At 48.4% G+C, this 18028-nt stretch overlaps 1 protein-coding gene across 3 annotated transcripts in view; it reads right to left on the reverse strand.

Annotated features, from left to right (window-relative positions):
- Positions 1 to 6058: 6058 nt before the first annotated feature.
- Positions 6059 to 18028, reverse strand: part of LOC142024770 (uncharacterized) — a 28705-nt gene continuing 16735 nt past the window's right edge. The window contains exons 7-10 of one of the 3 annotated variants that reach the window (XM_075016974.1): positions 13273 to 13578; positions 11642 to 11719; positions 10697 to 10769; positions 6059 to 7287 (exon numbers count right to left, since the gene is read on the reverse strand). The gene's annotated coding sequence lies outside the window, so the exon portion shown is untranslated. Of the gene's footprint in view, positions 7288 to 10070; positions 10770 to 11641; positions 11720 to 13272; positions 13579 to 18028 lie in introns of those variants that run through there. The other 2 variants (XM_075016973.1, XM_075016975.1) reach the window with 2 other exon arrangements.

Raw genomic sequence — 18028 nt, forward strand, 5'->3', positions numbered from 1 at the left:
TTTATAGATCACAACAATACTAGTTTGAAACTCAAAAGGAATAAAGTGCTGTGACAGTTTGAACCTCTCTAATCCAGATCTCACTCACCTGGCAACATCCGTAATCTGGCACAATTTTAGTTAGCTGGAAGACCAGCTATCATGGGTATAGCCAAGTTTCCATGGTCCCATGAAGTTTGTTTCCAGCCACCAATTCTGGCCCTCAGTGTTTTGTGTTATGGCATTTAGCTGTAATTTATCCCTAAATGTCTTCCCCAGCTTATGCTCCAAAACATCTGTTAGTCTATAAAGTGCCACAGGGCTTCCTGTTGTTTTTGAAGATACAGACTAACATGGTTCCCTCTCTGATACGTTCCAGAGCACAGAAAGCAGTGGAAGTGTTGGTGATGTGCCAGACAATATTGACTGCCCATCATCGGGGGGAGGTCCTGAGGGTGCCAGATGAGAGAGATTCAACCTGTAACAATGCAGTTTTAAACCCAGTGCCAGGAAGGGGTGGGAAGCAAGGACTCAGAGGTGCTGCTGCTCAGCCCTGGCACACGTTAAGTTCTAGGAGGGCCTCTCTAGTTTACCCCAGCTACACTGGCCAGAGGACTGCAGGCTGAAATGGAGCCTTCCAACACCCTGCAGACTGTGGGAGACCTTGAGTCCCTCTCTGCCCCCTCCCCACCTAAATATTCTGATATTGGATGAACACCTAGTTGCACCTTCTTCTTTGTTACCTCCCGTCACCAGTGGGCTGGGTTCCCCTCTCTTTCCTTCTGTCACCAGTGGGCTGGTTTCCCCTCTGTCATTTCTTGTCACCAGTGGGCTGGTTTCCCCTGTTACCTCCTGTCACCAGTGGGCTAGTTTCCCTCTGTTACCTCCTGTCACCAGTGGGCTGGTTTCCCCTTTTTCCTTCTGTCACCAGTGGGCAGGTTTCCCCTCTGTCACTTCTTGTCACCAGTGGGCTGGTTTCCCCTCTGTCATCTCTTGTCACCAGTGAGGTGACTCCCTTCCTGTTACCTCCTGTCACTGGTGGGCTGGCTCCCCCTCTTTCACTTCTTGTCACCAGTGGGCTGGTTTCCCCTCTGTTACCTTCTACAGTCAGGTTCACTAGTGCACTGCCTGATACATCCAAACTGCGCACAGTTATCTGATAGGTCCCCTCATCCTCTGGCTGGACAGCCTTGAGTACCAGTGAAGGGTTCTCGAAAGAGATGTTCGCCCGCTGCTTGTAAGATTCTGCCTGCTCCACGCTGTGCTGGCAGGCGCGTTCCTGTGAGCCAGGGCCTCCCTTACAATCAGCCACCATATAGACCAAGACAGGACAATTCCCTGTGATGAACTCCCACTTGACGTGGTAGAATTCCCAAGCAGAGTTCTGGAACTGGAGGGAGACGGGCAGGACAGCAGTCCCACCCGGGGTGGCTCGGATGGGGTTCGCTAATGGAATTACAGAGACAGCTGAAGCATCTGCATGAGAAAGAAAGGAGGAAGGAATTACTCCGGGGGAGAAAATCGGTTCGAATGCCTCCTGAACCTAGTGAACAAATTCCTCTGCACAAGGCACAGGTGGGAAAAAAGTCCCCCAAAAGTTACTTGAGTAAAAGGACAGCTGCTTTGGGAGGAATGTACTTCCATACAAGTCACTGATGCCCCTCTGGAAATTACTTGATTAAAAATTCACCCACCCACTCACCCAGCCACATCTCCATTGTACTGAAATATCCAGAAGTGAAAGCAGATGCACTTTTAGTCAAGTAACTTTTGAGGTACTTTTTCCACCTCTGCACACCAGGCTGCAGTGCCTAAATTTAGTGAGCTCTTTACCCAGCCGACTGCCTTCAAACTGTGCTGCCATTCCAGAAGAGGGGAGGTTTTAGATCTATATAGTGAGGGCAGCAGGGACTGAGTCCTTAACTGGGGACTTGGTTTCCCCCCGTGGTCTCCTTTTATCTCCTCAGAGCTTTCAGTCAGCTTGTATCCTGCACTGGGTTGTAGTAAAGCAGCAAAATCCCACCAGCATCCCACTGGGAGGATGGCTCCCCTGTGACTCAGAGACCATGCCATTGCCTGTTTGGATGCAGCAAGTGAACCAGGTTTGCTCCGTGTAATTGTCTGTTGTGACTCTAAAACTCATGCTGAACGGCAGTGAGTGCAAGCCACCGGAAGGAACAGCAGCTGGGAAACAGAGTCAGCTCTTCCACCCTGGGCTTAGGGTGTAGGGGGCCTGCCCACAAGAAGGTGCCAGGGCTGCCTCCCCACTCTGACACTCTGAGTGCAGAAAGTGGGGGGCCTGCAAAATCTTTAAAAATACCTCGTCTCTACAGGCTGCTTAAAATGCTCAAGTTCGCAGATTCCCTGACCCTAGGGGTAGTCGCTGCCGCACCCCAAGTGAGAAAACCCCCTTTAACCCAGGAAGACACATTTGGGGTGTCTTTCTGTGAGGTAACCCCAAGCTCTAAACCCTCCCTTCAGAGCCAGCTTGGAAAAAAAGAGCTGTAATCTGATAGCCACCCTTTCAGTTTAAGGCACACACAGACCCTTCTCTAGGACACAGGAATCAAATCATTGCTTAAAAAAAAAAAGGTAATTTATTCACAAACGAGAGAAAACAACTCAAAACCTTCCAGTTAGCACACAGACAGAATTAGTTCCCTGGGATTCAGCTTACGAGTGACAGTGTATGGGGGAAAGAGTCAACGAGCCTGAGAAATCCCCCCAAATCCAAAAATAACCATAACCTGATTGCATTTAACTAAACATTTCCTTTCTATTCACGTACCTATGGCTAATTATGAGATGACTAGGGGATTTTATATGAACCTACCCCTGTTTACAAAGTCCTGCCTGGGATGATTTATTTGGGGTCAGTCCTGTTTTGGGCAGGGGACTTGACTTGATGACCTTTTAAGGTCCCTTCCAGCCCTAGGATTCTCTGAGTCTACGATTTACTAGATTCATTCTAGCTGCTTAAGTATCAGAGAGGCAGCCGTGTTAGTCTGTATCTTTCAGAACAAGAAGTCCTGTGGCACCTTATAGACTAACAGATATTTTGGAGCCTAAGCTTTTGTGGGCAAAGGCCCGCTTCATCAGATGCGTCTGATGAAGCAGGTCTTTGCCCACAAAAGCTTAGGCTCTGAACTATCTGTTAGTCTATAAGGTGCCACAGGACTTCTCGTTCTCCAACTGCTTAGGATCAATCATTTCTGGCTGTCTTCTACACAAAGACCCCTCGGACTGCAATTCCTCTCAGTTTAAAAGAAATTCTCTTCCTCCCCTTGGCTTTCCTGGCTGCCCCCCCGGCAAAGAGCCCTCTGTTAATCCTTTCCAGGCATTTGTTCACAACAGGGGGGAAATGCAGTATCCCCTCAATAAGCAGCTTCACTGCTGCAGAAATACTGAACAAAGGAGAGTGCCCCACCGGCCCCTGAGCAACAAGGAACAGAGGAGACTTCATGGAGTTTCTCCATCTAAAACTACTCTGTGAGCTACCAAATGCTTTCCTCCCTCTTCTCTGCTCATCCTCCCTGAAACAGCAGCTACCGAGATACAGGCAACAATACTCCTTACTCACCTGTCAAAATGCAGAGGAGTAGCACACCAATCATCGCCATGGAGGGGGACACAGCTGAACACTCCCCAAGCCTTGTTCAAGCTACAAACTCAGCCCCCAACCTTCAGAGAGACACAGATCTTCCTCATTCTGTTTCAGGTCCTCTTGATAAAGTAAGGCGTATTTCTTCAGTATGAATATACCTCCTGTTTGCAGAGGAAATTTAAGGCATGCCTTGTGCCAGGTCAAACTTACAGTTCTAATGTGATAGTTCAGGCCTCAGCTCGAAAGGATGTGGTCTCAGGCCCACTGACATCTGCATGCACAGCAAGCTACCCTGAGCTCTCATTTGGTCAGGTAAGGGCAGGGCATCAACTACCACCAGCACTTTTTTCAGAGACTCCTGTGTTATGAACTGATGATATGCAGCAAAACCCCGATTAGCTGACATAAACAGGAACAACGGATAGTCAGAAAATCTGAAATGTCAGGTAATCAGGAGGGGACGTGGAAAGGAAGGTGGGTGGAGGGGCTGCTGGCTGCAGGCCTGGTTCCGGGGCAGGCTGCCGGGTTCCGAGGGCCAGCTGCCACAGGGCCTGCTGCCTGGGGTTGGCTCCCTGGGACCGGTTGCTGTGGAGCTGGGTCCCTGGGGTGGGCTGCCAGATGCCACAGGGCTGGTGGAGCGCTTATGTGACCCCCAGTTGTCCAACATTAAGTTGGATGCCACCCCGGCCCAGGGAGTGTTGGATAAAATGGAATGTTGGCTAACCAGGGGTTGGATAATCAGGGTTGTCCTGTATTATATATAATGATTCTCAGCAGTTGGATACTGTGTTCTCTGTTGCTGCTCTTCTTGCAATTACCTGGCCTGTCAAAGGGGAGTAGATCTACTCAGGACCTGGGGAGGGCACCAGCCACTATGGAGGTTGTTAGATGACGGGGTTGGAGGAACAAAGAGCAGTAGAAATGATCACATTGACATTTCTCCCCAAACTCTTTCTGTGTGTGTTTGTTTCAATGTGACCAACTTGTCAAAGTTCACCTGGATTTCTAAAATATCTTGGTCAACCTGGATCTATCATTTTGGTTGGAAAAAGATTTGCCCGGCTCTACTTGCTCTGGGGAGGAGTAAAAGTGACATGGATGAGGATGTTGGATACAGGCAACCTGCAGAGTGCACAGGTCAACAGGGACTGAGCAGAGGTGCTTCCAAGTTCACATTTGAACTATCTCAGTGTTGCTCTCTGGAGGCCGTTCCTATTGCATTTTACATTAGAGCCATGCACAAGAGTTGCTCCAACTCATACCAGCTCTACTGCCCAGAGTGTAACAGAATCATGGAAATGTATGGCTGGAAGGGACCTTGAGAGGTCACCTGCTCCAGCCCCCTGCACGGAGGAAAAGCTAATTGTGCTAAAACCATGCCTGCCAGCATAATCTATTTTCCCCTTCCTCTCCATCACCTGATACCACCAGTGGCCGACTTTCCCTCTGTCCTCTTCGGCTTCTCCTATGAAGGAGCAGCTTCTAACCTCCCAGTTACCTTTCCTCTGCCAAAAATGCCCGGGACAGGGCCATACTTCTTATTGCCATGATCACTGGAGGCATCAGTAACACAGGATGTGGTCTCAGGCCCAGTGACTTACATGCCTACCACAGGATACTCTAAACCAATTCACACCATTGGGGACACAGTGGAAATAGCCATTAACACCATTTCAGAGAAAAGACAAAGATGGGGAAGCTGAAAAGCGCCACAGCTGGGGTGATAAAAGACCCTTCCTGGCAGCAGGGTTCTGTTGTCTCAGTAGCTGGTGTAATTTGTTTGCATATCAAGAGGTTGCACATCATGGTTAGTTCTCTGAAAACATCCGTGCAATGTGCAGCGGCAGTCAAAAAGCAAACAGGATGTTAGGAATCACTAAAAAAGGGATAACAAGTCCTGCGGCACCTTGTAGACTAACAGATAATTTGGAGCATAAGCTTTTGTGGGCAAAGACCCACTTTGTCAGACGCATGGGGGCAGGGTTTCAGAGGGGTATTTAAAGAGGAGGTCCCAGTAAAAGGGAGGGCCAGAGCTGGCAAGGTCTATTCAGTCAGGGTGGAAATGGCCCATTCTCAGTAGTATGCACCAAGAGCGGAGAAAAAACAAGTCACATCAGTCAGGGGAGATGTGACCCATTGTCAGATTCTAATGTGGAGGTGTGAACTTCCAGCTGCTTTTGTAAGGGGCCAGCCACTCCCAGTCTCTGTTTAATCCTTGGTTGATGGAGTCAAATTTGCAAATGAATTGCAGCTCAGAGATTTCTCTCTCCATTTGATTTTTGAAATCAAAACAAAAAGCAATCAAGTAGCACTTTAAAGACTAGCAAAATAGTTTATTAGGTGAGCTTTGGTGGGACAGACCCACTTCTTCAGACCATAGCCAGACCAGAACAGATTTTTGAAATGTTTTTGTTGTAGGACTGCTACTTTTAAATCTCATACTGAGTGTCCAGGACAAAAAAGACAGTCAAGTAGCACTTTAAAGACTAGCAAAATAATTTATTAGGTGATGAGCTTTCGTGGGACAGACCCACTTCTTCAGACCATAGCCATACCAGAACAGACTCAATATTTAAGGCACAGAGAACCAAAACAGTAATCAAAGTTCACAAATCAGAAAAAAAAAATTATCAAAGTGAGCAAATCAGAGAGCAGAGGGGCAGGGGGAAGAGGGGAGTCAAGAATTAGATTAAGCCAAGTATGCCAAAGAGCCCGTATAATGTCCTAGAAAGTTTGCATCCTGGTTCAAACCACATGTTAATGTGTCGAATTTGAATATGAAACAGCGTTCAGCAGCTTTTCTTTGTAAAGCAGACTGGAAATTCTTCTTCAATAAAACACAGACTTTTAAGTCATTAGCAGAATGGCCTGCTCCATTAAAATGTAGACTGACTGGTTTGTGGATCAGGAATGTTTTGATGTCTGTTTTGTGCCCATTAATTCTTTGTCTAAGAGAGTTTGAAGTCTGTCCAATATACAAAGCACCTGGGCATTGTTAGCACATGATGGCATATATGATGTTAGTTGAGGAGCATGAGACTGTGCCCAGTGAGATTGAAGTGTTCTCCTGCAGGCTTTTGTACGTTACAGTTCCTGATGTCTGATTTATGTCCATTTATTCTTTTATGTAGCGACTGTCAAGTCTGGCCAATGTAAATTGCAGTGGGGCCTTGCTGGCACATGATGGCATATATTATATTAGTAGATGTGCAGGTAAAGGAGCCCCTGATGGTGTGGTTGATGTTAGGTCCTGTGATGATATCGTTAGTGTAGATAGGTGAGCAGAGCTGGCAGCGAGGTTTGTTGCAGGGATTGGTTCCAGGTTTGGAGTTACTATGTGTGGTCTAAAGTTGCTGGTGAGGATGTGTTTAAGGTTGGCAGGTTGTCTGTAGGCGAGGACAGGCCTGCCTCCCAAGGTCTGTGAGAGTGAAAGATCATCATCCAGGATGGGTTCCAGATCACTGATGATGCACTGGAGTGGCTTTAGCTGGGGGCTATATGTGATGGCCAGTGGTGTTCTCTTGTTTTACTTGCAAGGCCTGTCTTGTAGCTGGTGGCTTCTGGGTACCCATCTGGCTCTGTCAATCTGTTTCTTCACTTCCTTAGGTGGGTATTGTAGTTTGAGGAAAGCTTGGTAAAGGTCTTGTAGATGTTTGTCTCTGTCTGAGGGATTGGAGCAAGTGCAGTTGTTCCTTAGTGCTTGGCTGTATACAACGGATTGCGTAGGGATAGAAAATAAGACAAGGAGTATTTTATTGCCCTTATATAAAACCATGGTGCAGCCACACCTTGAATACTGTATACAGATGTGGTCACCTCATCTCAAAAAAAGATGCACAGGGATCAGAAAAGGGCAGCTAAAATGATTAGGGGTTTGGAATGGGTCCCGTATGGAGAGAGATTAAAGAGACTAGGACTTTTCAGCTGAGAAAAGAGCAGACAAAGGTGGGATATGTTAGAGGTATATGAAATTATGAGTGGCGTGGAGGAAGTGAACAAGGAAAAATTATTTGCTTGTTCCCATAATATCAGAATTAGAGGACACCAAATGAAATTGACGGGCAGCAGGTTTAAAACAAATAAAAGGAAGTTCTTCTTCACATGGCGCACAGTCAACCTGTGGAACTCCTGGCCAGAGGAGTCTGTAAAAGCCAGGACTGTAACAGTGTTTAAAAGAGCTGGATAACTTAATGGAGGTTAGGTCTATCAAGGGCTATTAGCCAGGCTGGGTAGGAATTGTGTCCCTAACCTGTTTGTAAGAGGCTGGAGATTGATGGCAGCAGAGTGATTGTTACCTGTTTGGTTAATGCCCTCTGGAGCACCTGGCAATGGCCACTGTCAGCAGACAGGCTACTGGCTTGGATGGACCCTTGGTCTGAGCCAGTACAGTCATTCTTATAGTCTTATTCAAGAGCACTGAGACAGGAAACAGCAGTTGGGAGATAATTTGGATACAATTAAACAGAGGTGGGGAAAGTGCCCCAAAAAGTTGCTTGAGTACCAGTACAGTGACACGGGGGGGAATGTAATTAAGAAAAATCAATATGTCCATCTGGAAAACTACTTGAGTAAAAGTACAAAAGTACTTTCATAATTGTAATTGTACCCAAGTGCCCAGAAGTATAAAGATGGCCATTCTATGGATACTGCCAGATACTTGAGTAGAATTAAGATGTGACATGTTTGTACTTTTACTCAAGTAGAAACGGAAAGACTCTTTGACTTTTACTTAATTACATGCTTTCCCAAAGAATCTGTACTTTCACTCTAGTAACCCGGCGGGGGGGCGGGTTACGCTTTCCCACTTCTGCAAATAAATAGCTGTGGGGGTGCCGATACAGGGGTGGAAGTTTAGGGCAGATGTACATTGGGGCCTCACCAACCGCAGACAGGAGGTTGGTCTGGGCAGGACAACTTTTGCAGAAAGCCTCAATTCTTCTCATTTTGGTGGGCAGGGATTCAGCAAAGCACCAGCTCAGCTGCTGTGATTTGTTCTTCTTTCCAACTTGTCATGATGTGGATTATTTATGGCCTCCTCCAGGCTTGTTCTGAGTTCTGTATTGCTGAGGCCTTTGCTAGGTGCAGCTCCCCTTTCTCCTCAGGACCTTCCAGGCGTGGGAGTTAGAAATGTGGTGGGCTGTTAGGTCTCAGCATTTCAAAGGGGATAATGGGGGGAAGTACCTATCCCTGGGGTCTGCAGTAGGATTCTTCCTTCAGGGCTTGTCTACTCCCCTTTTCAATCCCACAGTAACAATCTACCCATATCTGTTAGGGTGCATTTGTCTGTCTGTGAGGCCATCTGTCTATGCATCTGTGAGTCTGTTTGTTCAAAAACTCCTCTTAAACCGTAAAAGCTAGGACCACCAAATTTGGTACCCAGCTTCCTCTTACCCTAACTTAAACCAAGGTCAGGGTTTGGCTGTGCCTGGAAATGGGGAAGTGCCTGGAATCTGATGGTTTCCCAGAACATGGAAAGGGAGGGGCACCAGTAGGAGGAAGAAATACTTCACAGTCACCACTGGGGGGCAGTAAAGTGCAGGGAACAGTGACACTGGGGAGTCACCACTGGGAGCAACCACAGCAGGAGAAGCCGGGGTCTGCTGAAATCAGGGCTCTCAAACCTGTTGGCCCCAGGACAGAGTAAATGCCCCCCTGCTCCAAACCCTCCACTAGGCTGTCAACCTCAGCACCAGACAGGAAGATCCCTGCTGGCCCAGGTCCCCCTCTTGGTATTACTTTCTCCACAGATACCGAAGCTGGGAACACCAGCCTCATCCCATCCCAGCAGCTGAGGCCAGGACCAGGGACAGCATCCTGACCCAGTCCGCTTCCCCGGAGCTCACACTGTGGCCAGGGAAAGCGTTCTGGCCCAGCCCTGCCCTTGGAGCTCACACCATGGCCAGTACCGAACTCAAGAAGAGGGGGCCCAGTCTGGCATTTTCAGGTGGAGCAATTCACACTTTTCTCAATGTCACTACCTAATGCTCCTGTTTGGGGAACACTGATCCTCAGCTCTTCAGAAGGAGAATGCAGGAAACGAGTTCAGTGACAAACATCACTTAAAAAACAAGCTTGTTATGAAGTGTACTAGAGAGCTCTATCCCCTTCCCTTACAGAGAAAAAATACTATCTACTGGTTAGAGCCGAGGAGTCCTAGGATTCTTTTGCTCTATTTCCTGCTCTGCATGAGCCTGGCTTTCTCAGTGGATAGAGCATCAGCCTTTTAATCTCAAGACTGGGGTTTCAAATCCCTGGTCAGACGAGGTCTCCTCTGTTGTATATCTGGGGGGACCTTCAAGCTGTCCTTTATTCCTTTTGTTAGAGAGGTTGTGGAATCTCCATCACTGGAGATATTCAAACAAAAAAGCAGTCCAGTAGCACTTTAAAGACTAACAAAACAATTCACTAGGTGGTGAACTTTCGTGGGATAGACCGTTCTGGTATGGCTATGGTTTAGTGGGTCTATCCCACGAAAGCTCACCATCTAATAAATTATTTTGTTAGTCTTTAAAGTGCTACTGGATTGCTTTTTTGTTTTGATGGTATATAAACTAACATGGCTCTCTCTCTCTTACTATGGAGATATTTAAAAGCAGGTTAGATAGACATCTGTCGGGGCAGTGGTGGTTCTCGGACCTGCTGTATAGGTAGGGGACAGGACTCGATGACCTCTCAGGTTTCCTTCCAGGTCTAGTATTCCATGACTCTATGATTCTGGGAGGATAGTATGGTCTGGTGGGTGAGCAGGGTTTAGGAGTCAGGACACTTGGCTTTTATTCCCCATTCTGCAAAGGTTGAGAATCCAACCAGTGGTTAGGAGAAAATATGGGTCTGGTGTGGTATGGGAGGTAATACTTAGAGAATGACACCAATGAGGATGAAATGAGTTTCAGATCCCTTAGGAAAAGGACTTTGGGCCATTGTTGCCTATTAGAAACTGGTACAGTGCTGCCTGAAAGAACAGGAGGCAAGTCCCAAGTGGAAGAAGGACATGTACATTTTACTCTTTAAGCTTCCCCCTCCAATGTTTGTGACTAAGTCCCACTTCTTCAGAATAATGATAGGATAAAAGATTGAGCACTAAGACCCAGGATAGGCATTTACAAGCTGGACCTTCGTTAACAGAACAACGCCAGCACCACAGCAAGGAGCAGAACAAGTAGGGGCCAAGCCCAAGTCTTCAGCCCTGTAATTAGAAAAGCAGAGAGTGTCTGGTATATTAACACGAATCCACATTTCATTGGCACCTTAAAGCCCATGGAATCCCACTGAACTTAAATGTCACTAGAGGCGTCAGGTGGGGGATTAGGCTTGTGTCCTTTTCTGCATCTTTATGGCAGAAAAGAGCAGCCTGGAACGTTTGTACAAAAACCAAACTGGAAGAGGGGACTGGCTTTTTTTTTCCTACCATTAATTCAGAAAGATTCTGTGGTGAGCAGGGAGCTGATTATTCAGTACATTCATACAACACGAGTGGGTGGAGATGGATAGAGACATGCTCCTTCTCAGGGCTGTTGTAGGTCAAGTATGGTCACCTTAAGCTGACAGCCTCTGCAGGGCTCTCGGCAAAAGCCTGTGGGAGGCCTGTGTGCTGCTGCAAGGGGGGGAAACATAGGTGACGGGGTGGAGCTGGGAATGCTCCCACCTCCTCTACACCATGCTCAGGGCCACCTGAAGCCCACAGCATGGTGCTCCAGTGATGACTGAAGAGGCAAGGGGCTCTGGGCCACCGTCACTCCCACAGTAGCAGTGGCCAGATGCCCCAGGTCCACTGTGTGGCTGGGCCCCAGGGCCACTGCCCCCTTTGTCCCTCTGATTGTGCAGGCCCGATTGTGACAGGAGATATAGTCAAGCAATGACATCGAAGGGAGTGACAAGATTTCTGAAGCCGAAGCTCAGCACATAGGAAGGACTGACTGCCCTGGACAAGACGAGGGCTGACAGGCAGCAAAACTCTGCTCTCTTCGCTGTGGGCCTCAGCACACTAGGGAGATGCCTAATGACGGCTTGGGTGTGGGGGCCCATTTCTAGGGAAGGGATGCTTTCCTTTTCACTTACCTTCCTTTTCACTCTTAGCGATGGGCTCCTCGCTCACTCTGGGGGTCTGTGTTGCAGGAGGGGAGGATGAGGGGAGTTCTGAAACAGGGAGGAATTTTAGTGAAGGTTCAACACGCAATCACAAGGTGCACCCCACCTCCGTGATCCTGGCATCTGGCTCTGCTTCGGGGCCAGGGAAATACTCCTGACACCACCTCTGAAAACGTGTTCCCTTCTGTGCCAGATAAGGGTCCCAGTACAGCACTGGAAGTGCCAGCTGGGAAATGCTGTATTCCTCCGTGGCTCAAGGTCGGGACCCAGCAGAGATCACAGGACCTCAGCCGCAACTGACAAAAAGGTCACATTCTGTTGGATGAATCGGAGGGTGAAAGGCCAGAGTATAACTGGCAATTTGTTCGCTCCGGGTGTGTCTACACAGCAAAGTTATTTCAGAATAATGTCTGCTGTTCCCAAATAACTTTGCGAGCATCTACCCAATGCAACTGCTATTTCGAAATAGCAGCTGGCTTATTTTGAATTCTGTAAACCTCATTCTGGCTCTGTTTATGCTAGCCCCCGCCTTTTGAAAGGGGGATGCTAATGAGACACTTCGGCAGATGCTAACGAGGCTCTGCCATGAATATGCAGCACCTCGTTAACATAATGGCAGCCGCAGCAATTCGAAAGGGCTGCACTGCCCATGTAGGTGAGGGCCTTTCGAAAGGACCTCCCCAGAGTTCGAAAGCCCCTTCTTCCTAAAACCAAATAGACTAAGGGGCTTTTGAAGACTGGGGGTCCTTTCAAAAGGTCCCCATCTACACAGTCGGCGTGAGATTCAAAAGCAGCAATTTCGAATTGCCACAGTCAATGTTATGCTAATGAGGCGCTGCATATTCATTAGCATCTGCTGAAGGCTGCTGAGGTCTCTTTCATATTCAAATTTGACACATTAACACGTGGTTTGAACCGGGATGCAAATTTTCTGGGTCATTATACAGGCTCTTTTGCATACTTGGCTTAATCTAATTCTTGACTCCCGCCCCCCGCCCCTCTGCTCTCTGATTTGCTCACCTTGATAATTTTTTTTCTGGTTTGTCAAGCTTGATTACTGTTTTTGGTTCTCTGTGCCTTAAATATTGAGTCAGTTCTGGTATGGCTATGGGCTGAAGAAGTGGGTCTGTCCCATGAAAGCTCATCACTTAATAAATTATTTCGTTAGTCTTTAAAGTGCTACTGGACTGCTTTTTTGTTTTGATAGTATTTAGACTAGCACGGCTTCCTCTCTGTTACTCTTGTGGAATAAATTTTGCTCTTTTGGGGACTTCCCTATAGAGTGGACCCCTTATTTCTGAATATCTTATTTTGGAATAACAACTCCAGCAGCTATTCTGGAATAACCCTGAAGCGTAGACACGCCCTCACCGACCCATCAGAACTTCCAGCAGGCTCTCTGGGGCACGGAGTGTGACTTACAGGAGCAGAACCAAAATCTACCAGCTACCGTCCGTGTTTCCATTAGGAAGTCGCAGGCATAGGGCATGTTCTGCCTCCGCACCCTTGAGCAGAGTTAGTGCGTGATCGTACACTGGAGTCACCTAGGCTCTCGGGGGTAGGGACCATTCATCTCCTGGAACATCAGGAACAGAACTTACCCAGCACCCTCAGATGTACACAGGCCACACGCTTTCCAGACAGCGCCTGTATCAAGTAATATCCCTCGGCTGCTTTGCTCACATTTTTCACACTGAAGTGTCCCTCCCCGACAGACACCTGCTCTCTGATGCAGCTGTTGAAAGACCTTGTTTTCCCATTAACAGAGCCGATTACGTCATCCCATTGAGAAGTGGAGTTGTTCCATTTTTTCACCCCAAAAGCCTCTTTGGAGATGCTGATGGGGACATGCCCGGAGGATCTTTCCGTCACAGGCAGGTCAATATAAGGAGAGCAAACTCCATACTCTGTTCGGAAACAAAAATAAAATCTATATTTAGTTTGGAAGAGACTGTGAAGCTGGTGCAGGGCAGACGGAGACAGGAATTGATATTAATTATAAAGCTCTAGGTTTCTATAATACATTACAGTCAAGAATTCCCTACACAGATGTTCCTCTTCCTTATGCCCTAGGAAAATTGGCTAGTCCCCCAACCCAGTAGAGATACTCGGCCACATGGGAATGAAAAATCCACGCACCAGGGATGGGATTTTCAATGTTGGTTGGGTTCAAGGTGTACGCCCATGGGCTCAGAGACAACCCCTACCTGCCAATACTGGGGGAGGGGTGCGGAGCGAGGGCCGCGGCTTCAGCAGATGTAACTGAGCACGCTCAGTCTGTATGAGCATGCTCAGTACAACACAAGCAGCTGGGGCGGGGGTCATGGGCTAAGGATCGATAACACAACATCCGTTGCCTCACACCCTTGTTTTAGGTCACAATTTACTGGTAAAAAAAAAAATTTAGGGAAAAATACTAAAATAAACTAGTTCCTCAGCCCAACATGGGGTATAGTTCAAGAGGCTTTTCCATTGCCTCCAGAGCATCCCCTTGATCCAGGGGCTCCCACAGAAGACACTTTCCTCCCAGCAGTACTCCCTTTCCAAGCCATCCACCTGGAGGTCACCTAAGAGCTAGGTTCTCACCCCTGCTCCAGAGCCTGCCCCATCCCGGGACTTTTAAATCCCAGTTGAACTCATATTGGCTTTTATAAGGTCCATTGTCCTCCGCCTTTGCCTCGCAACCTCAGCGGGATCTCTGATATTCATACGTAGCTAATACACGTCTCCTCTCCTTGTCCAAGAAATAAACGTTTACACAGTGCTTTTTCTGTGTGGGTACTTGGCAATACTGAGTACTGCCACCTCAGTAGCCCCAGCTGCAGGATTGGCTGGAAGAGGAAGGGAGGGCAGGGAGCTGGTTGAGCACTGGTTTCTTTTTTTTTTTTTTTTTTGGTGTTCTTACAAAAAAAGTACGACATGTACATAAGCTGCTTCAGCCCAACAAGCCCAGGGAGAGCTCTTCAAAACACACACAGAAAGGCTTCAACCCCCGCCCCTCCCCAAGCTATTACATGAGAAGATCTGTACCAAGGCACTAGCTCACGGAAAGTTGTTAAATATCAATATTAAAGAGGAGAACAGACTACCAGCAGGAGCTGAAGAAGGAAACCAGGCTCACTGCACCTTGGCGTTACCTGTCAATGACATATTAAAAAGGAAGGGTTTAAATAGACTCTTCCCCTCTATGTCTACCTAGCAATGGCGAGGTGTGATCACAGCTTGAATAAACATATCTGAGCTACCTTGGGTTGCTTAACATAGATGTATGACTGGGGTGGTACAGACTAGCCCTGGACTAGCCATGGACTTCCCAACCTGGGGGCCACAAACCCCTGGGGCGTCCGCGAGGGTATTGCAGGCAGTCCGTGAAAAACTAAAAGCCAAATAAAAATGGTCAAAGAAAACGAGTTTAAATAAATTGCAAAGTCACAGGCAAGGATTATTGTAAAATTCAATGGCTTCCAATCATGGTATGAATGGCTGTCCGAAAATCTAGGCTTGAGATTTCCTTTTTCATTGAACAACGTGCCCATAGCTGCTACAATTGGCTTTGATGGGGGTCCACGAACCTCTTGGGGAGGTGATTGGGAGCCTGAACTAGTGAAATCTTGTTGTAATACACATCCAAAGTGTATGGGGCAGGCCCCACACTGGCCAGAGGAGGGGTAGGGGTGAGACGGTGTGAGGGAGAGGCTCCATTGTGGGGGCTGGGCCAGGTTCCATGCTGTCCAAGGAAGTGGCTGGCATGGTGTGGGGGGGTTCATTTGGGGCTGAGCCTGGCCCTCTGCTGCATGAGGAAGGGGCTGGCACAGTGCAGGGGGGATGGTTTCCATGGCGGGAGGGGGCTGGACCAGGACCCATGTCAGCCTGGAAGGAGCTGGGGCTGGCACAGTGGAAGGCAGAGCTCTGTTGGGGGAGCTGGCCTGTGCCCTGTCTGGCCAGGGTAGGGAGGGAGGGCTACATGGCGGGGGGGCTCCATAAGGGAGGCTGGGCTGGGCCCCACACTGGCCAGGGAAGTGGCTGGGTGCAGGATGGGGGTCTCCAATGGAGGGATGGGCTGGTCCCTGTGCTGGCTGTGGGAGGGGCCGGGACCAGCACAGCTCAGCGGGGTCGGGGAGAACATGGTAGAAGCTTGCCCATGCAGACGGACACAGCATGGGCAATAATATACATGATGGAAATATCTCTTGCCAAGCTCATAACCAGCATTGGCAGAAGCTGCGGCACGCGGGGAGAGCAGCTGGGCATATCCGGTGCCCATGAGCCAAGCTAAAGGAAGTACACTTACGGGTGATGCAATCTTACCTCCCAGCCGCCAGGCAGAGGTAGCCGGGGGCGCACTGGGGCATGTTATAGGGCTACGTAGAAGGCATGAGGGCAGGGGCTCTTACCTTGGCTTGGGGAAGACAGCTCCACAAGGCTACAGAGGAGAAGTAGCCTCGCCATTTCACTCTACGCACTGCCGGAGAGATCGACGTGCTGACGCAAAGGGTCATGGGGCGGTGCTAACTCAGGGCTCCACCCAGGACAGTGGCAAAATTTGATTTAAGGTATTTCAACTCCAGCAATGCCATTCACGTGGCTGGAGTTGCGTATCTTACATTGATTTCTGCCACCTAGGGTAAGCCTGACCTAAGAGACGAAGAGACTGTTTCCCTTCACTCTGCCTACCACAGCGGTTGCTGCTGTGAGTGAAAAATTTTACTCCACCCACAACATGGGAGGACCGAATGCCTCTTGCCTTCCTCAGAGTCTGTTTTCTCTCCACAAGAGCCCCAGATCTGGGATCATGTCAACACTGTGGTTGGTCAGAGGGGCTCAGTGGAAGCCCTGGGGCTCACTTTCTCACCATGCTAAAATGCCCAGTGGGATCCCCGAGGATCTTGCTGACTGTTGTAAGAAGACCAGACTGTAATGGCTGAATCATTTGAAAAGTAGGTGATACCGCACTTAGGGATCCCTGCATACCTCCACCTACACTTCAGATAAGTGAGGAAAGACTGATAGCACCTCTCAGCTTCCTGAAGGGGCCTCTAAAGAGGAGGGAGGAAGGCTGTTCTCGGTAGGGAGGGATGGCAGAACAAGAAGCAATGGTCTGAAGTTACAGAGGGGGAGCTCTAGGTTGGATATTATGAAAAAGACTAGTTCACCACGAGGGGGGTGAAGCACTGGAATGTGTTACCACTGCTGCTACCCTACCATTCTCCCGTTGGAGGTGCCATGGTGATAAGGAAATTTGAAGCAGGCTAATGAAGTGCTAACATGCATATTCAGTGCCTCATTAGCATAATAGCAGCTGCACGAACAGAGTTCGAATGGCAGAGTGACAGTGAAGATGGGGGCAGCTTCGAAATAAGCACCCCACTTTGACATTCCCTTACTCCGATCTGGTTCTGTGGGAATAAGGGAATGTCGAAGGGGGGCGCTTGTTTCGAAGCTGCCCCCATCTGCACTGTCAATCTGAAATTCGGTCTGTTCACACGGCCGTTATTATGCTAATGAGGTGCTGAATATGCACATTAGTGTCTCATTAGCCTGCTTCAAATAGCCTCACCATGGCACCTCCAATGGGAGAATGGTAGTGTAGGAGCAGCCCTAGAGAGGTGGGGGAATCTCCATCCCTAAAGGTTTTAAGTTCCAGCTTGTCAAAGTCCTGGCTGCGATGATTTAGTTGGGGTTGATCCTGTTTCAGGCAGGGGCCTGGACTCAATGACCTCCTGAGGTCCCTTCCAGCCCTAGAATTCTATGATTCTATGAAGGACAGAGATCTATACACCACAAGCCTTAAAGGAGAATAGGGGAGTTTGGTGTTCGGCCACACCAGATTTAAACCACAGTAACAAGAAGATCACCTCTGTGGGGGACTCTACTTAACAAAGCCATTTAAATTCATAGCCAAGTGAGCCAGTTACAAGAATCACAACCATTCCCAGCTGCATTCACATCATGCCATTCTTTAGCTGCCGCCTCTCAGCAGGAAAACTTCTGTTGCAAAATGAAAGCTGAGCAATCCATGACAAGAACCACCCACTTGTTCCATACACAACTCCATGCTCAGTTGTGATTTCTTCCTAGCTCCACTTCCGACAAACACTGAAAGGGGAAACACAGCAAGGTCCCCACTCCTACCCCAAGCCTTTTGTGAAGTCCAGCTGCCTTCGAGGTGTAAACCCCACCTCACAGTCAGCTGGGACCTTCTCAGAACTCCTATTTTTCACTGTCAGACCTTCAGGTAGGAGACACAGTAAATGCCCTTATACATATACCACTGCCTCACGCTCAGCAGCACATCCTCTGAATCCTACCTTCCACAGTAGCACATTCTCCTAGGAATTTACAGACATACGAAATACC

This window comes from Carettochelys insculpta, chromosome 22 (genome assembly GCF_033958435.1).
Source record: "Carettochelys insculpta isolate YL-2023 chromosome 22, ASM3395843v1, whole genome shotgun sequence".
In the NCBI taxonomy this organism is placed as follows: Eukaryota; Metazoa; Chordata; order Testudines; family Carettochelyidae; genus Carettochelys; species Carettochelys insculpta.